Source organism: Euprymna scolopes, chromosome 32, assembly GCF_053919585.1.
Source record: "Euprymna scolopes isolate OS-2025 chromosome 32, ASM5391958v1, whole genome shotgun sequence".
Taxonomy (NCBI): domain Eukaryota; kingdom Metazoa; phylum Mollusca; class Cephalopoda; order Sepiida; family Sepiolidae; genus Euprymna; species Euprymna scolopes.
In genome coordinates this window covers 30,273,061-30,298,755 of record NC_136513.1, presented here as the reverse complement: position 1 = coordinate 30,298,755, position 25,695 = coordinate 30,273,061, and positions in this window count along the sequence as shown.

The following is a 25,695-nucleotide window of genomic DNA, read 5'->3' as shown; positions in this document are numbered from 1 at the left end:
TCGGACTCTAAGAAATCAACATTTGTAATAAAATTTTCTCAGTAGCAAAGATATTTCATTGAATGTTCGGGGGAAAAAACATTGAGAATACTGGTGACTACGTATGGAAATGAATTCTAGGGCACAAATGACCGGCCGTTTTACTGATACCACTCTCAATTTCGTAGCTCTTACACTTTTCAAGTAAATAAATCGATGTCCTTAGTTTTGGAATGTTTGTCATTTATTAATACTTAGATGATTAATCGAATCGGAATTGTGAGTCACGCCCCCCCCCCCGACTTTTGGAGGTTATCCGTATCGATATAGGTATTGAAAATTTATTTTATAACTGCCGATGCAAAAATACGATTCTTAAATTTTTAGGCGTATTTTGTATCAACGTATATAGGGCGTGTATTTATTACTGACTTTATACCTATCTATTCTTAACGCATATATGGACAAGTTTATTTATTTAAAAAGATAGTCTCGCACATCTTATTTTTAAGTGGATACTATAAGCTAACGTTGATTTGGGAAAGGTTTAGATCATTGGTTTGACAAAATATTTCCTGTTTAACACAATGCGTCTATTTTAGCATTATATTTCTTTTGCTTTGCACATTTTTTTGTTTTTTTCTAACCTATTTTCTTATGCATTATATTTATTTTACAATGCATTTCTTTTGGTTTTTATATGTAGCAGGACGCTCACCGATGCTCGGTCATAAGATATGCTCAGATATGATTTTTAAGTAATGCAGATTACGTATTTATAATTACAGAGACAATTCTCGATCGGTTATTATATTGAACCCTCTAGTGTATATTCCTAGTATATAGTAGTTAGATCCAAATTATATATATATATATATATATATATATATATATATATATATATATATATATATATATATATATATATATATAAAGTACATCAGTTTAATAAAATATGTCGTGATCCACTTTAGTAAGGGTTAACATATATGATACTTTCCTTCTCATGAGAGAATGTGAGTTAGCAAAATGCGTAAAGAATTTTTGCTTGTAAAGCATTTAATTAAACTAGATCGGAATTGGATTATATTAGCGTGAAAGTGAAATATAGAACAATATAACATATGGAGTAGGGTAAACACGAAAAATTGTTTCACATGGGAGGATGTTGCTGAGTACAACATCCAGTAAAAATGCATGAAGTTTATTGTGTAATCCGAATGCATATCGTTGGGGTTTAGTAATAATCCAAAACAAAAATTTCTGTGTAAATAGGCAGAGATAAATTTCCGTGAGAAAAATTCCGTTCGTACGTCTATGCAATTTGAAGAAAATGTGGAGCTAATAAAGATGCATTGAAATGAGTTTATTTTATGGCGAGCTTGGCCCAGTAACCAAGGCAGTTCGATGTTGTGGTGTAGTGGGTGATAATCTGGTTGTGATGACAACTTACCGCTAGGAAATAGCAATTAGGGTATTAGGGTGGGTGTGTATAGGTCAAACAGTACGGTTTGGTTAAGAGTTTACTAGGTTAAAGCGAAATTATTTCAAATTGGCGGTTGTAAGCTTATTGTGAGAAAGGATTTAAGTAGAAAAGTAGAGTATTTTATTGAGAATTTTAGTTGATTATAAGGGTTTGGGAAGGAGTAAAGGAGAATAACAAGGGGAATAAGAAAGTGGATGGCGTCCGCATATGCTAAAAAGAACACCTGTACCAATGCATATATATGAAAGCCCACCCAGATACACACATGCATATAAGCATTCAGGTGTAAATACACTGCAAAGCATAGGTGGCCAGGTGTACACATACAGAAAAGAGAAGTTCACATGCATAAATACTCTAGCACAGCCGCGGGGGAGAGGTCGGTCAGCCAATCAGTGAGAAGAAAAAAGAATAGGAAATATAATGGAGAAAGCAAAAAGTGCTGAGAAAATGAATGGAAATAAGAGTTTAAGTGAATTATTTAAATGTATGTAATTTCGAATTGGTCATATTTAAATTTAGCCTTATGTCCGCAATAAGAGATTAGTTCGCTTTTAGAGTTTATTACACTATTGATTTATGGGAAGTAATTATTGTTATAGCTTCGATGTGCAGAGGTCACATGGCTTAGAGACTGGTGTGTAAGATAAAACTTTTATGAAGATCCCATGAATAGAAAATCGGTATTATTAGATTCAAGTTTTTTCATTAAAGTAGTTAGAGGAGTTTCTTATTTTTTTCCGGTTTCTGGTTACGTTATTTGTCCCCCCACTCACCTTAGGGCGCGATTTATGGTGTTATTTGATTAAGCACATGCGTATTATATACTTTATTATATTTTGTTCCTGATTTTAACGCCGTATCCCGGGGGTCTACTATGTATATATATTTTTACCTGCCATTTATTTTTAAACTGATGGAATCGCCCGATCTAATTTAAGATTTAAGCTAGTAAGCAATCAAGCAAGGAAGGACGCCGGGGTGTTCACATTTTTGTATAATTATATGAATTCGTTATTACAAGCGGGACCTGTAGAAATTCATTTATATATAATATATTGATGTTGGAATTGTGTAGATATTCATGCTTGACGTTATTCCCGCCTTGCCCACGCACACTTCAAACATTTCAAAATACAACCGCTAGAAACAACGCACGGCTCTTTACAAACATATTCATTTTCCCAAATTTACAACATGGCAAGGAAGAAGTAAAAGTAAAAAGAAACAACATACTGAAGATGGAGGATGCCTCTGAAATATATTTGTGATAAGATTCAATCACCTTTCTTTATGAACTCTCATTCTTTGATATATATATATACATATATACATATATATATATATATATATATATATATATATATATATATATATATATATATATACAACTTCAGTTTCTCCAGCTATGGTCGAAACCGAAACCAAAAGTTATGAGGAAATCTTGATTATATTATTAAAAAAAAAATTGATTACCGATGTTCCATCTGCTATGATCGAAACCGGAACCAACATTAATGAAGGATTCTTGGTAAAATTATTTGTAAAAAAATAAATAGCCATCAGCTATAATCGAAACGGAAAATTATGATAAAATTATTTATTAACAAAAATAGGATGACATAACAAGTAAACGACATTCACTTGGATGTAAGCGTGACACAGAAAAGAAACAACACACACGCTATCTGATAAATATATAGATAATATCAGTAATTAATCTTAATCTATTAACACTTACATTAATAAATAGGCGTAATTTTCTTTCCATAAGTTTATGTCGATCCTACTATAGATAAATAATAATAATAATAATAATAATAATAATATATATATATATATATATATCACTCATAAAGATAAATTGTTTTAATATATCTAGCAAAGATATAATAGTATAGTTAAGTACATTAAATAATTTTGGTGTCCTTATAGCTGGAGGATTGTCTCTGCCGTACTAGTATTCCTTTAAGTTAAAAAAAAAATTGACCCCCTAATTACCGCCCGATTAGACTCCTCCTCGGTTAGATGCAATCTTTGAGTCTCTTATAAATTAAGCACGATCATCAGATTAAATATATGAATTTTTAATCGAATTCATGATGCATGATTTATTTCCCGCAATTAATTCCAGGAGTTAATCAAGAAGAAATATAATGACAGTATATCTAAATAATATTTAAAATGAATTGTCGAATTTATCTTCTGTCTTATATTTTTAATATATCTGTGTACATACGTATTATATATATATATATATATATATATATATATATATATATATATATACTATACTATACTATACTACACTATACTATACCATAACACTTATTTACTATATTAATTATAAAATACTTACATCCACTAGTGTTTCATCCTTTCTGGGATCATCAGTGCAGTGTGTTACGATTAACACCCGTCGATAGATTAGAACCCGGCAGCAGAAACCATCTCTGACTCCATTAGTAAAGATTCGGAAACGGTTAACCGGGTGGATACGGTGTAAAATAAAACATTTATTTTTTTTATAATGTTTCTCTGTCAGAGTGATCTAATCATTATATGATGATCTGGCAAATGAGCAAAATCGACGGACTTTATTTAAACTGAAAGTGCACAACGATAAGAAACGATTTTCTTAAAGGGGCTGACATAATTATTTACTATAATATTTATTACACACTTTATTAAACAATTATATATATATACATATATTATATATATATATATATATATATATATATATATAATATCAATTAGTAAGGAATATGGATATTTAGAACTAGAAATATAAATAGGTTTAAGGCTCCTAAAAGTTCGTACCATAATTTGGTTAGAGTACTTGGAAAACACAATTGAAGATTGGTATATTCTTCTGAATGTGTAATGCTCAATGTTGGTAATTACTTGGGATCTCTATCCATTCATGGCTGAGAGAACAAGAGCATGCTACCCCAAAGGATTTCACTCGAAATTCCGTCCAAATTCCAGTTAAACAGAAACATTCCCGAGTTCGACAATATACACGTGAAGAAGGTCGGAGGTGGCATCGATCGAAATGTTGTGAAAATCATACTCCAGATAAGGACAGTAATCCATGAATCCAAATAATATGATTTACTTAATTATGTATTGAATAATAAATTAAGAATATGGAAAGTAATCGTCGGGTTTAATTTCAACAACCACGTTAGTTTCGCTTCCCTAAATTTCGTCTTTAGTCTCCATGATCAATGTTCGGAATAAATAAGGGATGCTTTCTGTTTTTCATTCAAAATTCATTATGTGACGAGGATTAGTTATTAGAATTATTTGGTACTAACAACTGAGTCACAAGTCCCTACAATGGTTACACTACTTGTAAATATCAATTATAAAAATGATATTATCCTGGGACTTAATTGTTCAATTCTTACGGAACAAGCGCTATGTTTCCCCCGTGAATTAAAAAAGGAATTCTATTAAAAATTCTATCCAAATTCATGAGTTCGATTGAAACATTCCCCAGTTCGACAAGATACATTTGAAGTAGTCGAATGATACATCGACTGAGAATGAAACTCATGATGGGAACGTGGAATCTAAATGATGCGAATATTTATTTAACTTCATCGTTAAATAAATTTCGATTAACTTTTTTGTTCATACCTGCTCTCATGCAATCTATATGATAACTATATAAAATATACAATGAATTACTTTAAGTTTTAAAATATATAAAAACCTACGAAGAGTTAATATTTCTAAAATTCCTCAGAGAGTATACGAAGGCGCTGTTCCCAAACTCTACATCTTATTTCTGCGAGTATTTTTGCATACCAGATATCTTTGAGCATCCATGCTGAACTGATCAAGATAAAGTTATAGGATATTCCTTTTTAATTTGTCTTTTAACACATTATACAATGAATTATACCGATATTTGTGAACACTATTATGATTGTTTCATTTTTAGCATATAGTTTTATATTTACTCCCGAATTTAAGATTAATGATAGGATTTATTATTTTACCATGCATATCAAATATGACCTTCCCTTTAGTGTTTTTATGAACATAATGGTATAGCAATGTGAAATTCATTTTCCCTCTGAATCTTAGAAAGTAGGCTGTTATAAAGACGCCACTTAGCAATTATTAGTTTAATTTTTTGTGTAACTAACTAAACAGCAGTCATTAAAAACGTCATATAATATATTTACTGTTGGTGGTTGGGTGTTATGGCTTCTATATTTTTATACCCCCTTGATTATAGTTTACCATCAAAATACATAAAAATGCTAGTACTTTTCGAGATATAATTCTGTAGTCCAAAAGGTTTTCTCTACAATATTTTATATTATACTAGCCTAGGTTCCCGGCGTTTCCCGGGTGTTTGGAGGTGTGTGTGTGTGTGTGTGGAGCAAAAAAAAAAGGCGTAGTAGGCAGCCAGGCTCGGACCTGTGACGCCAGGACGAAAAAGAAAGGGGAGGTGTATGTAAAGAGGTTGGTTGAGCAAAAAAAAAAATGGAAAATTGCGAGCGCAAAAAAAGAAGAAAAAAGTGGTAGTACGCAAGCTCGAAACCGTAGCGCGAAGGAGGGAAGGAATTGAGAAAAAAAAAAGAAAACGTGGCCCATCACCAAACCGGAAGTGACAGAGGTTTAAAGTAAGGCTAGACAATCGAACACATCCGATGATTTTCGAAAATATCGGCGAAAAAGCGAACCCTTCCTGTAGAAAAATACCCAGTTTACGATGAAGGAATTAATTTATTGGGTCAATTTTTGGATACATGTCATCAGAAGGGTCTAGCTTCACAACAATACCAAGCCAATAAAAATCCGTCGCCTCTGTCGAAAGGTTTTGCGAGAAATACAAATATACATACATATACATACATATACATACATTTATACATACGGGTTTTATTTATAGTAATTGTCTGTATTTTTGAGATGAGGTGTTTTCATTGATTGAGATTGTCGGACTGACTTCCTCATCTTGGTTGTTATCGTCACAACGTTTATGACGTTTTGCCCTCCGGCCTTCATCAGGCATTTTATCCTAGTGACATATGGCCGAGTGGTCATAGACGTTGTATAAATGTTAACAGTTACCCAAAGGTGCTGAGTTCAATCCTGAACGAAGGCAGTTAAAAGTAAAATTCAAAACAGAGAATCAGCAACTATGTCCCAGAGCCTAGCTGGAGTCCGAACACGGTAACCCCGTAATAATAATAATAATAATAATAATAATAATAAAGGGTTGGGTTCGAGACTCCTAACAAACGGTTCCCCAGTTCGATACAACACACCTGATGAAGGCCGGAGGGCAAAACGGCCGAAACGCTGTGACGATAACAACCAAGATGAGGGTTTTATTTATATTATAGATAATCCATGATAATCATTTATTATCAACAAACCAACACACGTGAATGTTAGATCTATATTAATGTTTCGGTATTGATTTTCTAATAATGTCACATGTTGAAACTCAAATTCAAGAGAAGTTATCTCGTGATTACCCTCTTATATCACTTGATGCGTTTAACACAACCGGATGTTTAATCATTTCATGCTTTTTAATGTTTAATCATTTAATGCTTTCTCAATGTTTAATCCTTTCATGCTTTTAAATATTTAATCATTTCATGCTTTTTAATGTTTAATGATTTCATGCTTTTAAATGTTGATCATTTCATTCTTTTTAATGTTTAATCGGTTCATGCTTTTTTATTGTTTAATCATTTCATGCTTTTTAATGTTTAATCATTTCATGCTTTTTTAATGTTTAATCCTTTCATGTTTTTCTATGTCTAATCATTTATTGCTATTTAATGTTTAACCATTTCATGCTTTTTAATGTTTTATCCTTTCATGCTTTTTAATGTTTAATCATTTCATGCTTTTAAATGTTGATCATTTCATGCTTTTTAATGTTTAATCATTTCATGCTTTTTAATGTTTAATCATTTAATGCTTTTTTAATGTTTAATCATTTAATGTTTTTTTAATGTTTAATCATTTAATGCTTTTTAATGTTTAATCAGTTCATGTTTTTTAATGTTTAATCATTTCATGCTTTTTTAATGTTTAATCATTTAATGCTTTTTAATGTTTAATCATTTCATGCTTTTTAATGTGTAATCATTTCATGCTTTTTGGCTCGTCATACTCACTCTCTTTATCAATCCTTTTAAAACCGGATATCCACCCTTTCCATTCCTTCATTTTTATTTTAAACTGGTTGACAGAAATGATCACACTTCTTTTCCTTCTACGCATATCATCATTCAATCCGCCCCAACATACTTCATGAAAACACTGTGCGAACAGCGGTACTCTATAGCACCATAAACGGAATGCCCATTTCCACTTTGTTATAATTCGGTTAATTTACCAGTGACTTTGTCTCGTGCAAATACCGATAATACCACGCTCTAGCTACTTTTATCAGAAATTATGGCACCATTTCTCCTGAGTCGACTCCTATACTGCCTCTGTCCGAGGATCTTGCTCTATCCTGTCTTTACAGCACACTCAATACTATTTCTGCCTCGCCTTTCTATCCCGCTCATTTGATGCGTCGTATACTCCAGCTGTATACAGCGGCGTTAGTTCAAGCTCATTCCTGCGTTGTTTCATCCAACACTACTCCATCAAGGTCCAGCATTTCCGTTTCCAGTGCTTGTCAACTTCCCTCGTTTCCAGTTACCCTTAACATCATTAAATACAATCCAAGTTCCAGAGACTTGCCCTCTCGATTCAAGTTTGACTCTGTTACAGATTTAAGTTGGTTAATCTTATCGATCCAGTCTGTCCTGCTGTTGAGATTCAACAAACATACGTTCCTACTCATATAGCTTAATATGATTCCAGATTCATCATATCTGTCGGTCCACCATATACTGCTCTTCAGTCATATAATTACCGTCCTTACCGGCACCCTTAATACATCCGGCGACATCATCAGTTGTATACCTACATTGCTTCACCGTTATTTCCTGTTGTACTTATGGTGAAATATTTCACATTAGTTTGCCCATTCTATTTTTGTTATTAAACTATTGTTGCCTATGACAACATACATAGCTGTTAAATCGGTATAATCGATGACTGGAGTAGCGGCACAACTTTTCTAGACATTAGCTTCTACAATATGCTATATTGTTTCTTGTAGTAAAACACTCGTAAATCATGCTCTAGTGTATACTATGCTTGTTTACGGAAGCGAAGCTTGATCGCTGTAGAGACTAGACTATCTGTTTATAATTTTGCATTGATTAGCGCGCAGCGAGCCTAAAGGCAATTTTACATGAGGAAGCTAATTTTGCCTTTCTTGAGTTTTAATTGTAAAAGTTTTCTCCTGAAATTTTGGAGTTACCTCGATTGAGTACAACTAACGTCACGTGATTATCGCTTAATTTATTAATGACTCTAATTTCCGCCAGAAACAAATATTGGTACGACTGAGGGAATCTTCCAGCTACCACGAAGCAAGATTCTTTATTAGTACAGCCGCGATATTATTAGGGCAAAATCCATTGGAATTATCTATATTTTGTTATCACATACATGCTTCTATTAATCAACTAGCAGGGCGACCCGACGTTACTCGGAATGGAATGATGATCAACGGATGCTTCACTCTTCCATATGTTTATTGTCATCGAAATCGGTGAAATAGCCCATTTGTCAAGCATATCACTTAATTGCCTGCTCTAATTAAGAGACCAATCCGATGTGACAAATTTAAAATATATTGGCGTCGACGTTGCACTATAGAGAACCTACTGTTGATTTAAAAAAAATTATATTTTGATATAATCGCTTGCCTATACATTTTAAAATGAAAAAGTCAAGTATCATTGCAAAACTATACTTTAAACAGAAATATTCATTTTGAATGCTCCCTTATAATATCAAAGAACGTACTGTTGATTTTATGTGTTGGACCTTTCGCATTCTGTGGTAATAATACTTTTAAAATGCATTTTTGTTGTTAGGCTTTGTAAGATTTTAACTTTGGTCAAAATCACTTGTTTCTTCTTTGATCAGATTATTTCGTATATCGATTATCGATACGTATCATAGACATTCTGACAAAAACCTATCCAAGAACACTACCAGCCACATTAATATCTTACTATGAAATTTCATAAAAATCGCCCTACTTGTCTTCGTGTCTCTAGTGAACGAACTCACAGACGTGCATACACACAGATACACAGATTCACAGAGAAAGTTATTTTTATATAATAGTAAGACAGAGATGATAACGCACGCACACGCATATATACATGCATATATGTGGATGTATGTGTGCCTGTTTGTGTGTGCGTGTGTTTCTATGTCGCTGTGTATGTGTGCTGATACGTTTGGCTATTTTACACCTAAAATACATTTACTACGGCGTCCGAATGTTTTCCTTCTTTCTTCATTGTCCGTTCTGTTATCTTTATGTTTTATTACAATCATCATCATCATCATCATCATCATCATCATCATCATCATCATCCCTTCCCTCCCCTCTTCCTACTCTACCTTCTCTTTCTGATTGTATCAGCTCTTCCAAATTCTTCAAACCTTCCATTTTCTTAAACATCAAATAATTTCATTGAAATGTTTTCATTTGTCAATATTACCTGCCACGGGAGCAAGCCATTGGCGTCAAGCCGCCACGTTTCTAAATGTACCATCATTTCATTTTTTTTTTTTTTTTGTAAAAAGACACATCCAATAGAATAAATAAATAAAAAATATAACGAAAAAAACAAATGAATAAAAACGAACACCTTACAAATATTCATATGGTGTAAAACAGATTGATCTCCCCTGATTCATAAGTTTATTTTTATTATCTCCCTTTCTTTTCCGCTTTTCAATCGAGGAAGAAAAAATCGTTTCATTTCTTTTTTATGAGAGTTTTCTCTACGTGCGTTTATGATGCTATTTTATTCTTATTTTTTCGTCTTTAAAGGTCCAGCTTCATGATTTGATTTTCTGTACTCCCCGTTCTTTTATTTATTTCTTTATTTAGTTTGCTAGGGAGTGAACATTTTATGAATATTTTCATAGTCGTATATTTAAGATATTCCCAGACGGAATGTTCTTTAACGAAAGAGTTCGAAGTGACTTGGCAGAGTTTGTTTTCCTATTGCTTTATTTATAGATCGTTTTGTTATATAGTTTTTTAAAACTCTCTTCATGTAACATTTACAAAAGCGTTTCGTTTACGCCTATTGCTTTTCCCTGCGTGAAACAATGGCAACAGAAGAAATGGCAGTAGCATCCGCTCCACAACCACGACTACGACTCCATAACATAATGCGTTTTGATATTCGTTTTTACGTACATTGCTAACTTTCTTTCTGTCGTTTTTTTATAAAGGCATCAGCACTTATCAAGGTCAAGAGGTCACTCAAGGATAAGGGTTAAAGAGTGCACAGTGGACAATTGGACAATAAAGTAATCGTTAGTAATGGAATTTCGGTAAATTTGTTAACTTGAACGGCTTATCAAAAACTTGTTTACGTTAGACTTGAAGACAACCATATTGTAGTCAGCTGGACAGCGGGGAAACGGAAGGCAATTCCATAGGCGTGCACATCTAAGAAACCAGCTTTGTTAACGGAATCTACGTTTAGGTTTAGGCACAGATAAAGAGTGGGGGAAATTATTGATAGTGTTTTCTGCTATACGGCTGTTTCTTGTGAAAGTTTGGCGAGGGGGGCATAGATTGAAGCTCAGTCGAGCAATTGCCATGAAAATAACGATAAAGCAGAGACAAACTCGCAACATCTCTTCTGTGAGAAACAGGTTGATTTTTAAAAAAAAAACTTTTATGATGACGATTGAGTTAACTTATTCTTAGACTCTCTGGAAAATTGTTCTCATTTTTAGTATTAGTGTACCCACGTTTCGATCGATGTAACTTAAGTAATGACTGACAGAACGAGTGAATGATACGCTCGTGAATTAAATAAAGGTTTCTGTTCGAAACACCGTGCATATATCAGTGTTTTGCAAAAAATATTCCCGAGTTTAACAGAAAGATTCCCGACTTCGACAGAAAGTTTCCCGAGTTCAACAAAAAGTTTCCCGAATTCGACAAGCTAAAGTTGAATAAGGTTTGAATTTCCTTGACAGAAAACGTTGGGACAATAACACTCAAGATGTCAACAGTAGTCCGAAAAATCCAAACGATACAAATTATAAAATCTTACACCGATTTTAGCAAATTAAATGCCTGATAACCAATTTTGCAAATTATGTTTTAAACTTGTGTCGCAACAATATATGTTTTATCCATTTGAAAATGAATTGTTCCAATATCGAACAGTACTCTGCTGTCTTTGTTGATTTTAAAGATTCGTAAGCAAGAAGCAACGTCTAATATCTGTTCTGACGCTACCTTTCTGAGTGAAAAATATCTATCGAGACTGAGCTAAATTCTACCTTTTTTATTTCTTCATTAGTGAAAGAAGAACTTCTTTTAGACTGATTAAATTTAATTTTTATTCCAATTTTTGTTAGTGAAGAAAGTAATCGCTCTAAACTGATGCAAATTTTATTCTTGTTGCAAGCATTTATTAACGAAAGAAGGAATCCTTCTAGACTGATGCACATTTAATTTTGTTGCAATTCTTAAATGAAAGAAAGAATTCTTCTAACCTTATTCAAATTTTATTTTTGTTTCGATTCTTTATGTGTGAAAGATTAAATTCTTCTAGACGGACGAAAATGTTATTTTTATTCCGATTCTTCATTAGCGAAAGAAGGCATCTTTCTAGACTAATGCAAACTATTAATGCAAACTATATTTTTTGTTTTAATTCTGCATTAATGAAAGAAAGAAATCCGTCTAGGCTGACGCAAATTTTATTTTTGTTCTTAATCTTCATTACTGAAAGAAGGAATTTTCTAGTCTGATAATTTTGTTTCAATTCTTCATTACTGAAAGAAAGAAATCCTTCTTGACTAATACAGATTTTATTGCTTCTTTTCAAACTGCATTTTTTCAACATCAATAGCCAACACTGCCAACATTGATAAATTTGTAAATAGATACATGATAAAGTAGTATTTCATATGTACTTGGGCCATCTTTTACTTATAATCATTTTACTGTTAAAACGTACATTTTTATTTAGAAAAATTAAAATGATTACCAAGTAATGGATTCCGTACATAGAAAAACTATTTTATTGATTTTATAATATTTAACTGCTTATTTTTTCGAACGGAAAAAATATAATACTTGAAGAGTTTGAATAAAGTTGATCCCTTTATATTTAAAAACTAGCGGGGGATACCCGGTCCATACCGGTGGTAAAATACGTACTTCTATAAATACTGGGATAATGGATACCTTCCTAGATTTTACATACATAAAACCTTGCCATGACATTATCTTTCCCTCTAAGCTTCGTTTAACTCATTAAATCATTCTACTAAGCCTGCTGCTTTCTACTTCTTATTCCATTGCAATATGCCATGTGTAATATCTTCGTTTCTTAGATTCGAAGCTGTAGGTATTGAATTATCTTATTAGATTGTGTTTCATTAATTATACCTTTTATTTCTGGCATATATTCCCAGGTGTTTGTACTTCATTCCATATTCAACTTCTTAAAGATCGTCATATGAAAATGTTAACACACTACATTGTGTCGCATTGCATATTATCTGTATCCCAGCTGAACCGTACAGCTGGATATTAGGTGTCCCGCACTCGCTATTCTGTGTTGCAGAACCTGTAATTGTTTTCATTGCTGAGACCGGTCATTTATAGGAACTCATATCGTATTTAAGTTAGCATATTCGTGCCCAACGGTAGGTGTGCTCACATAATAGTTAGCTATATACTAGGCACCGCCAAAAATGGCCGAAAAATCAAGTTGTTGTTGTTTTTTAAAACTAAATTGCCTTTATTAAAATCCATTATTTCTGAGTAACTTTTTTTTTCCAGAAAGATAAAAACCCTGCATTTTATCATATAGAAAACAGAATAATGTAAAATTTTTCTCCCATTTTTAATTAAATTTTAAATGTTAAATTTTCCCAAAAAGTTAACAATTGACATTTTTTGTCTTGCACAAAAAACGTACATAAATATTTAAAAAAAAAGGTTTTTGAAATAATTAATTTATTTATTTGTTGTCTAACTAAGATTTAGGATGATTTTCATTGAGAATATGCAAAAATATTATAATATAAGTACCTGGATTTCAAATAATTCCACTTATTCATATAGGCAACCAGTTACTTCGAGTCTAGATCGACACTGTTTACGTTTATATTCGATAAAAAGCAAACTATGGAAGACCAAACAGGCCAAAAAAACTTATTTTTCAGTAACGAAAATTTCAATCTATTATTAAAACTGAGGCTCGCCAGTACCAGATGGGTGACCATTTGTATGAGTTTTGTTTTTAATGTGTATGTGTGTGGGGGCCAGGCTCCACAAAATGGGGGAGGGGCAATTTAAAGCAGAATAAAAAAAAATATTTCAGCGCGTTTGGTCCACCGTAGTCGAAAGGCGGCAAACGTTTTCAAACGGGATCGAAAAAATGATGCTATTTTTAACACAAAGGGCACAATATTTATCGATTTTTTTGTATCGATTGTTCAAAGCATGCCCTGTTTAATAATGGCCATGTATTATTCGGCTCGCTAAAAAAAATTGTTAATTTATTTATCAAAGATTTTAAAATGTTTTTTTTCGTATAAATATATTTTTTTTTGTTTTGCTTAACTTAAATTAATTATATTACTAAACATATTCACCGAACTTCACACTTCAAAACCCAAAAGCGGGATAATTAAACACAATCGAAGTTCTGATATTCAGACGTGAAAATAAGGTATGCAAACAATTTTTTTTTCAATCTATAATCCCGTCCCTTACAACAACATAATATGTTTTGTTCAGTTTCAGATGATTATTTTAAGCATATTTGTACCACCTCAAAACATGGGGGGGATTGTAAGTAATATATATATATATATATATATATATATATATATATATATATTGTTTATGAAAAATAAGCACATTTTTATAAAGTTCATTCTTCTCTTAATAATCGCTGAAAATTTCGTATTGATCGGATAATTAACTGATACTTGGTAGATTTTTAAAAGACGGTCCGTCAAAAAGTACTTACCTGCCCCCCCCCAGAGTTAGCGGTGCCTACTATATACAGTAGCGTCCAAAACTAAGGGACAATATTTTTAAAGCTAGTATTTGTTAGAAATAGCAACTGTGAAACGCTGGAATTTCGACAACTGGTAGTCTTAATCATCCATAATAACATACTAAAGTTTGAATCATTTGCAAAGAATAGAAAAGTCCTGACTTAAATCTAATAGAAAATCTTTTGAAGACCTTAGGGGTGACAGTTATGGAAATACATCCCACTTACACGGATAATTTGTGGGTGAAGATTCAAGAAGAATGGTCGAAAATTAGTATCGAGGATTGTCAAGAACTGATTCGTTCTTGTAGTCGAAGATGTGCAGCTCTCATTGAGAGCAAGGGCTCGTTTACTAAATATTGATTTTACATGTATTTTTTATTGATTTTTGGCTGTTTACATTGTTTTTCTTAATTTTTCCCTTCCTTTTGGACGTTCCTATTTTAAAAATAAATAAATCATTGCTACAGATCTTTTTCTATTTTTTGCAAATGATTCAAATTTTAGTATGTTATCATGGATGATAACGACTACTAGTTCGCAAACTTTCAGCTTTTCACAGTTGTAATTTCTAACAAATATTAGGTTTTATAATTTTTGTCCCTTAGTTTTGGACTCTACTGTATTTATAATCATTCTTATTCTGAACCAAAACTTTTATACTCATCAAATTTGTATTGTATGTTTGTTACATTTCTTACCATACCATTAAAATATTTTATAATTTTCATTTATCAAAATTCGGCGCAATGTGATGTTATTAACTAGAGAACTGTCGTACTATTATTCTTATCTTACTAGTTTATCTGGAAACCTGCTCGACTGATGTAAAATCCGGCTTCTTTAATGGAGCTCTTGTCGAACTTGGGAATCGTTGTCTCTAACTCAAGAATTTGCATATTTTTTTTATTTCATACCCTCAAAAAGGTTCCAGCAAAAACCTAACAGCCAGCCATGTTTTTCTCTAGAATGTGCTGCTGCTATCGCGCACAGAAATCACTTTTTCTACTGCTTCCAACGTAATAGATGTATGGAAACTAAAGCCGCTTTCAGGACTGCCAGCAACCATCGTAAGAAAGTAATAAAGAACGCAAGAGAGTTGTATGCTCAGTCCGTCAAGTCCAAAGTAGCTGAGCAGCGGCTTGGTTCCCACCAGGTGCCTAAACCTAAACATAGATTCCATGATCAAAGCTTCTTTCTTAGAACTGCACGCCTGTAGAATTGTCTTCCGTTGTCTTGCTTTCCAGCTGTCTATAATATGGTTGTCTTCAAGTCCAACGTGAACAAGTTTCTGATGAGCCGTTCCACTTAAGTTAACAAATTTACCGAACTTCCATTACTATCGATTACTATATTGTCCTTTTGACTACTCTACACTCTTTAACCGTTATCGTTGAGTGGCCGATCGGCCTTGGTAAGTGGTGACGCCTATGTAAAAAAAAAAAAAAAATAGGAATTAAACCCTATATTTACTTCGCGGTGTATATTATCTAATTCCCACACCTGTGACCAAGTTTAAATCTTTAGTATTTATTCATGATACTAGATTACCCGTGACCTGGTGTCACCTTGGAATTCTCAGTAAGTGAGGAAAATTAAATGTTCAAGTACAAGCTAAAATTAATGATGAATGATACTACGTTTTCGTTATCTTAGTAATATAACACGGATATCAATAATATAAACAAATTGTAATACTGTCAGTATTACTATTATAGTAATAACATTATTGATAATAGTAGTAATTAAAAAGGCAATAATGATGTAAATGATAATATTTATACTGAAGAATAACACAAAATGATAATACTGATAGTTAACATATAAGGATTTTAATATAACAATTGCGATAAAAGTAACAGTAATAAAAGTAAGTAAAATACTAAAGATAGGGATAAGAAAGAGAGCAGCAGTATCTGCTTAATGCATGGTGTATATTGCTTTACTTCTCTCAACCAGGACCGAGTTAATATCGTCATATAGGTTTCACCCTCTGTCCCATCGACGAAATGCTGCATACCTCTAAATGTTCTACAAATACTTTAATGGTGACTGTTCTGAAAAATTATAAGCACTTTGACTTGACTACCCCCGACAAACCCGACAAGGACTTAAGTCCCACCCCTTTAGAGTAGAGATCCCTAGATGTAAGGAAGCCTTTTACTCCAATAGTATCCTCTCAAGAACTGTAAGTCTTTAAAACTCCCTTCCGAGATTCTGTTTTCCAACTGTACTGAAAAGCAGAAGTTCACATGTAGTGTAAACAACCATCTTGCTACTCAACTCCCTTCATAATGCCCTCGCAAATCATGTCCCCAATATTAAACCCCTACATCAAAGTGGCACTGTGCTTTGTTTGGGGTGAAAATTGAAAAAAAAACGTATTTATAAATGATATAATTACTAAAGCTTGTACGGAAGATAGGAAAATATGTCTTGGAACGTATTATTCCATAGAATAATTTATGTGTTGCTTCCGGTTAATGTGGACAACTTCGATATTTCGCACTCATTGCAGAGTTCGATATGAAGATTCACGAATGAAGCAAGCTGCATTTAAAGACGATTGTAGGTTGTACTGGTCGAAAAATTGTTAAAAAATAGTTCAAATAAAAATAAAATCAGTCGTAGTTATCAATCCTCATCCAAAATAATAAATAAACATAGAATGATTTTTTTTTAATTCTATCGCTAGATGCATGTGTAAGGAAAACAAAATGGCTTAAAAAAGTTGTTACATTTTCAAAAAGCAAGCATAAAATAATTGCAAAAAATATATCGCAAAAAAAAAAAAAATCTTGAAAATGCCAACTATTCATTATCCGTTATAATTCGACTGCGTCAGAAACAAAGGCTGGCGATGTGGTCGGCCATTTTTTTTTGTCAATGGTGTATTTAATTGGCGTCAGGCGCCGTTACTTGTACTGAGCTGCTCTATTTGTTCCGGTAGATTTTTATGGAGGAATAGATCTTTATGCAAGCCTCAAAAATCTTTAAAACCGAGCGTAAGGAAGACATATAAAGTAAAAAAAAACAAATATATTTGCTGAATAAAAAAATAAGACAAATCCGTGGACGTTAAAATATGAGATGAAAAAAAATCTCTTAAAAGAATAAAACACATAACCGTATTAACACTGTTTTTACAAGGATATTGAGAGTAAATTGCGTTTATTATAATCTCACTAGATCGTAGGCATTGTTAAGAACATCAGAATCGGTTAAAATCCAAAGAAAAATCGATTTATTGATATCTCATTTGTTTTATATTACTTCAGTCGAACTTCAAAAAAAAAACTTCTATATACGATGCATAGGCATTCGATTAACCAATTACGTTCTTGTATACTCAAACGTTAAGTTAGTAAAATAAAACTAGTATTATTATACTTCCTTTTATATATTGACCAGTTTGCTACGTTATATCATATAATTTTTTTAGGCTCTTTGTTTACTCAATTCCAGAACAAGGATCCATCTAGTCTGGTAGAGTATCCTTCTAAGTGTGTTTTATATAGATTACATAACGGTGCACTAATCCTCATATAAGCCTGAGTAGAGTATCCATATTAAGAAAAATTTATATGAGATTCGAATACTATGTTTTTATGAATATTTGGCCATGATTTATTTGGAGGGTAACTTCCTTGATGACAATAGTCGCATCGACTAGTATTCGACATGTAAATCCAATGAAATTATGTGATTATTAAAATATTGCTCAATGCAGGACAGAGCTGGTATATGGCTACGCTTCAAATAAGTTATAAAAACATGCGAATAGCGATCCCCTCATAGCAATAACACTATAATGCATAACCCATCTCCCCATTATCTAAACTAATTAGTAAATGAACCGAAATAAGATTTGAAAGGATACAGATGTGTCCTGATACACAACAAATTATAAACTATACTTACTACTCACCGAGGAAAAAAAAAACTAGCGTAAACAGCGTAGGTAAATTATTGAAAGAACCATCCTCTCGTTACCACTTGATAATAAACCAAAAGAACAGAAACACAATTTGCCACAAACTGGATAAAGGTGAGTACACTTTGCGTTATTAATGAGTAAACACCCGAAAACGATTAACTAAAATAATCTATGAGTCTAGTACGATTGGAATTAGAATGTGGGTCCATATCTCTTTGAAGTATTATTGTAAAGCAGCGTTACATTAGAATACCAATCACATAATTGAGCCTAAACAATAACTAAGCACTCTACTTAGAGAAGTATAGGAACACTCCACAAATATAAACAAGTACAGACTATTATGCACCTGTTTGCATATGTATGGTCTGAAGAACCGATCCCTAAAACGAAGCACATAAACCTATCAAATATATAGATATTCTAATACTGCGGACAAGATAAGCAACACAAATTTGAAAAAAAAAATGACGATCATCGAAAGTAAATTTATATACAGATAAAAATAACTTTGCCACGATAATTACTTCGGACAGCGTGACAGAGGAGAGAATATGACTACCGCCATACTACCTTTATTGTAGTCATATAAAAACACTCACCTATTTAATAAACTAACTGTTAATATAACCGTATGTTCATACATTTTATAAATAACTAAAACGAATAAAAAATGAAAGGATTTGAAACTAGAAACAAATGAACTGCCCCCCCCCCAAAAAAAAGAGGAAATGGAATAAAAACAATAAATAAATAAAGAAAACAAATTAATTAATAAACGAATAAATAAAAAAAATACATACATAAATAAAACTTGCCAATTAGAAAATAAGGTTGCCATTAGAAACGGAAAAACAACCTTAAAACCTAAGATAGTGAAGCGATGACGATAAGAATATAATATAACTTCGGATCAAAGGGAAAGTTAGGCCAATAAATAATCGCAAAATTAAAAGAATATCAACACATATCTACTGCGACAGCCTCACAACCTCACAAAAACGTACCGCCCCCATTACTACTAAAAAAATACTGATCACATCCACAAAGTCTACACCACAATTTCTTACAGAACGTCAACCACACCATAATATCTTTAAAACAACAAAAAAAACTAATGTAATTTTGACTGTCGATACTTTATTGGTCTGATGAGGTGTTATTCTTGTGTTAGGATTCCAGTGAAATCTATATGCACATATGTTACCAATAACATTTGTATAATAAACAGACTACACACACACAACCACACACCCACACACACGTATATATATATATATAAATATATGTATATATATATATATATATATATATATATATATATATATATATGCATATATATATATTTCCTATAAAATATTTTGCTGGTATTTCTGTAATTTAATCTTTTGGTGTGACATAATATGCGAATCATGTGCTCCTCTGTAGACGAGCCAACCCCCATCTTTTGTTCTGTACATTTCTTTTCTTTCATCTTCTTTTCTGTTTTTGGCCAGGTCGGCGTCTCCCACACCGTCCGCTGTTTAGGGGGCACGCACGAATTCACAAGCATAACACAGATAAAATAAAATAAACCACAAAATCTAATACATTATCTCTCTCTCTTTCTATATATATATATATATATATATATATATATATATATATATATACACATATATATATATATATATATGTGTGTGTGTGTGTGTGTGTGTGTGTGTGTGTGCTTTGTGTCTGTGTGTGTGAATGCATATTGGTTGTATAGGCTGGTTTCCTTGATGTAAATCCAATGAAACCTTCGTGATTATAAAAGAGCGCTCAATGGAGGACAGAGCTGGTATATGCTAATATATGCTCCTTTTTTGGGTATAATGACGTAGTCTCGTTGAATTAGGATTCCACTGAAACATGTATTCATTTATGTAACTAATAATATTTGTATAATAAACAGATTATATATATATATATATATATATATACATATATATACATATACACATATATACATATATATACATATATACATACATATATATATATATCAGGTGCAATTAGGTTGCGCGTGTGATACAATTGTGTAAAACTACTCTCTAAACGCTAACCTTAGTTTTTTTTTTTCTGTTATACTAATGGCAACCCCTGCTGATCTCTCCAAAATCTATGGATCTGATTGAGGCTAGAATCTAGCTTTCAGTGAGTCGCTTACTCAAGCCTCCGCAAACCGATATGCACTTTCACAACATGCACGATCAGACGCAAAACTGCCCATGAAGTCACTTAAAATATATATAAGAGCGGCTTTAAAGAAGTTCCAAGACTTTTATTTTTGCATAGACATTTAAAAATTTATTTGATTCTGGAAAATCCAGTATTTTATGGGTATACACCTTATGTGATGAATGACCAATTTTTATGATTTCAGGTTTAAAAGTAACAGTTGCTGCAGAACTTAGAATACACCCTGCTAAAACCTGACTGTTACAATTTGTGAATTTCAAAAATCCAATCTGGACGTGACGACACTTTAGAAGAACGATGTGCAATAAAAGTGTGTTTTAAACTTGGGAAACTGAGATAGAAACCTATGGAATTCTTTGACTGTTGTTTGAACATATTGCTTGAATTGAGCAATAGTTTCTGAATAGCATAAGACATTCAAGGGTGGCATGTAGCCTGTGAGGGATAACGAGATGTGTGGGGGCATTTAGGAATTCAGAATACCCGAGTTGATTGGCCAAATAAAGAATTTCATGAACAAGAGCCGTCCTGTGTCTATAGAGACAATAAATGCACAGTTTGATATCAGTATAAGAGCTGTACATATAATGTTTCGATTTGCGCGGGGTTAGTTTGGTTTTGTCCTAAAATAACTATCACGACATGTGACATGTGTTCAATATTGTTTTTGCTATTGTCTGTGTTCCCTTGTGAACAACTTCCGATGATGATCTTATTTGCTCGTCGTTGGTTATATCTTTCCTCGCTTTCTACTCCTGCATAATTGGGAAGAGTTGGATGGATAATACAACACATATTTTTTCGTTATTTTATGTAAATAACGGAAAGTAACATTGTGCTTATCTTTACAACTTCTCTACTTTTCAAATAGTGCTGAACTTAATTACTGTCAAATAATGTCCCACTCCTCGCCTAAGTAATGGAGAATATTCCCAGAATTAGCTATTCCGTCGTCAATGGTTAATCTGATCTTGTGGAGTATTCAGATGAGTATGTATAAGTTAATATTATTTTTATTTTATTCTTATTTTTTACCAGTATATAGACATACAGAAAATATTTCTTTTCTAATTAAGGGCATCAAATACGGTCTTATCTTTTTAACATTTGGGCAAGGTTTATCTTACATGTAAGATTATCATGACAACGCTTTAAACCAAGACTGAAATCACTCTCAGATTATATTTAGTTAATTACTAAAAACAACTGACAGAACATGTTTTTATTATTTAATTTCAGCTAAATAAAAGAGATGAATGGACTCCTTACAAAAGCTAATATATTTTTTAGTTTTACTTTGCATTTATAACGGAGGGCATTGTTAAGCATAGAGGCAATCACTTTTAGAGCTACAACCTTTAAGTTGCAAAGGCTTGGTCTTTCAGTTAGTGTGTGTACTTAATTGTGCTTTGGATTAATAATTGCGCCTGCCACAACCGGTATAATATTTATTACTCTCAAACACTATGCTGTTTTAAAATCATGCAAAAATACCTAATATTTGGTGATCTTTTTGCAAATGGCTCCATTAAACCGTTGCTATTCGGGACGTTTATGATGAGAGCATTTTTTTTAGCTTTGTTTTATAAAACAATAAAAATAACTAGTTTGATGGCTTTCTCTTTTATGTATCTGACAGCCTGTATGTTTTGTTAAAAACACTGTCACATTTCCGTTTGATACGATAGCGGATGGTTTATATTTCGAGATTTTTTACGATCTGTAAAGCTACATATCTACGCATATTTTTAATGGGGGTATGCGTGTGCCGGTGCCTAGTTAGCATTACGAATCCAGAAACAAAAGAGCAACAGAGTTGATATAGTCACCCCCATCATTAAATCGGATAAAATATAAGCACACATTTAAAATCGTAATTTATTGAGGAAGCAGCAAAAACAAAAACAAAAAAAAATATTTAGAGGAATCGATATTTAGAACGATCGAAAAGTTTACGATGACGTTATTCTAAATATAATTCTTGTCGCCAAGTTCGGACTTGCGTGGTGAAGTCGACAGAGTTGGGTTGATTCGCACACTACATTTTAACTGTATTACGACCGGTATATATTACAATGTCCTGTTGAAGAACACCGCTGCTTATTTAAATTCGAAGCGAATCTGGATGTTCGATCGAAATTTCGTTCCACTACCGAGACAAGAATATCTCTAACTTTTGGTTCGAACACTGAAATGTTCCACAACAACTGTTTTATCACTGTATTCCTAATGCTAGTATGTGGGAATCCGTTAGTTTCAAGGAGTAACAATAAAGGGGAGTAAAAGAAAAATTGCAAAGGAAGGAGATAAGACGTGAAAAGAGAATGTGTGGATTAAATGAAATATGTATATATATATATATAAAGTAAATCTGTCGACCTAGTCCACAAATTCCAAAATTTCATCATGACAAGTTTCAAGAAAAAATACACGATTAAACCCGGTTCTCCAACTTCCAACGTAGACCCCTACTACCATGTCTCCTTCTCCAACATCAGGGGTCTACGTTCTAACCTTCCAGAGGTTGAAACCCAATTACAGGAGACTAAACCAGACCTTTTATTTTTAAGTGAAACTGGCATTGGACAGGCTATTTCCCTTGATGAGTTTGCAATTACAGGATACTCTAACTTAACTTCTAAATCTGACCCCCAAGATCGCCATGGGCATGGAATATGTGCCTATATTAAAGATAGCTTTCCATGTGGGAGGGACATCTCCAGGGAAGATCCTAACTTACCTTATATGTGCTTCCGGGTTGCTTTAGCTCACACTACTGCATTTATATTTACTCTCTATCGCCCCCACAACAGCGGAGTTACTATCTTTCAAAGCATATCTGAGAAAATTGACCAAGTCCTTTCTACTTATCCTTCAGCTAACATTCACGTATGTGGAGACTTCAATGTTCACAACGTCGAATGGTTGACCCACTCAAACAAGACCGATGATGAGGGGAGGTTCTGTCATGATTTCTCCATTGCCTATGACCTCACTCAGATTGTTCAGGAACCTACCCGTGTGCCCGATAATGACGGCCAGTATGCGAGCCTACTAGACCTTTTTCTCACAACTTGCCCTGAACTATGTTCAGTTTCTGTTCTGTCGCCTCTTGGATCTTCCGACCACTCTGTTGTATCAATTAAGATAAAAATGAAATGTAATAAGTCCCCAGACGTACCTCTTCATCGTACAGTATATCGATACACTAAGGCTGACTGGGATAGCTTCCGTACATTTATATCTGATCTACCTCTGCATTCCATGTTTAAAAAGGATGTGTCCTCTATAGTATTAGACCTAACTGAATGGTTAATTGTAGGTATTGACCATTTCATACCCTCTAAAAAATTTCAGCAAAAACCTAACAGCCAGCCATGGTTCTCTCCAGAATGTGCTGCTGCCATTGCGCACAGAAATCACTTTTTCCACTGCTTCAAACGTAATAGATGTATGGAAACTAAAGCCGTTTTCAGGACTGCCAGCAACCATTGTAAGAAAGTAATAAGGAACGCAAGAGAGTTGTATGCTCAATCTGTTAAGTCCAAAGTAGCTGAGCAGCGGCTTGGTTCCCACCAGTTTTGGCAAATAGCAAACAGAATCCTGAACAGAAGAGTGTGCTCCATCCCAACTATTATCAATGGATCTGAGGTAATCTCGTCAGCATCAGACAAAGCCAAACTCTTTGTCAAGAACTTTGCAGCTAATTCTACCCTTTGCGACCAAGACCGCCAACCCCCAATATTTCCTCTTGTATCAGAAAACACGCTATGTGATATACGTATATCTGTACGTGATGTTGCCAAGCTAATCAAAAACCTTGATTCCAGTAAAGCAACTGGCCCTGATGGTATTCCAATTATAGTACTCAAAAAACTTCAACCTGAACTAGCGCCCATACTTACAAAACTGTTTAAACGTTGTCTTAAGGAGAATAGTTTCCCATCTCCCTGGAAAATCTCATCAGTATGCCCTGTATTTAAGAATTCAGATGATCGCTCATCCCCCTCTCAGTACAGGCCAATAAGTCTCCTGTGCGTCATGAGTAAGTTGCTAGAATCTGTATTAAATACAGAAGTAATCAAACATCTCAACAAAAATAACCTTCTTAGTGACACTCAATATGGTTTCCGTTCTGCTAGATCTACAGCAGATGTCCTTACAGTTATATCGCATAGGATTAGCAAATCTCTCGACGGTGGCAATCTTTCTAGGGCAATTGCTCTTGACATATCTAAAGCCTTTGATAGGGTATGGCATAAAGGTTTACTTCATAAGATCGCTAGCTATGGTATAGCTGGAAAAGTCTTCTCAATTATTAAATCATTTCTTTCTGATAGATTCATAAGAGTAGTAGTTGAGGGGCAAAAATCAGAAGCTCACAATATTAATGCCGGTGTCCCTCAGGGATCCATCCTGGGCCCAACTCTTTTCCTGATCTACATTAATGATCTTCCAAATCATATCCTTACATCATTTGTAGACATTTATGCTGACGACACTACCATTTATGGTACCACATCTAAGACAGTAAACGAGCAAGTTCTCTCCAATTCTCTCTCCTCTGATCTTGAGCACGTAGTACAATGGGGAAAGGAGTGGCTGGTTACTTTTAATGCATCTAAAACCAAGCTTCTCTCTTTACATCATCAACATTCTAATCCACATTTGTCATCAATTGAAATGAATGGCTCTCGTCTTCAGGAGGCCTCAAGTTTTGACAAGCTTCTGGGCTTGACCATTACTCCTGATCTTAAATGGAACACGTATATCAAATCTGTTGCCAAGGCCGCTGGAAAAATGGTGGGATCTTTCTATCGATCCAGTAGATATCTCACTGCTGATGCTATTCTCTATCTATATAAGAGCCAGGTACGTCCAAGGATGGAATA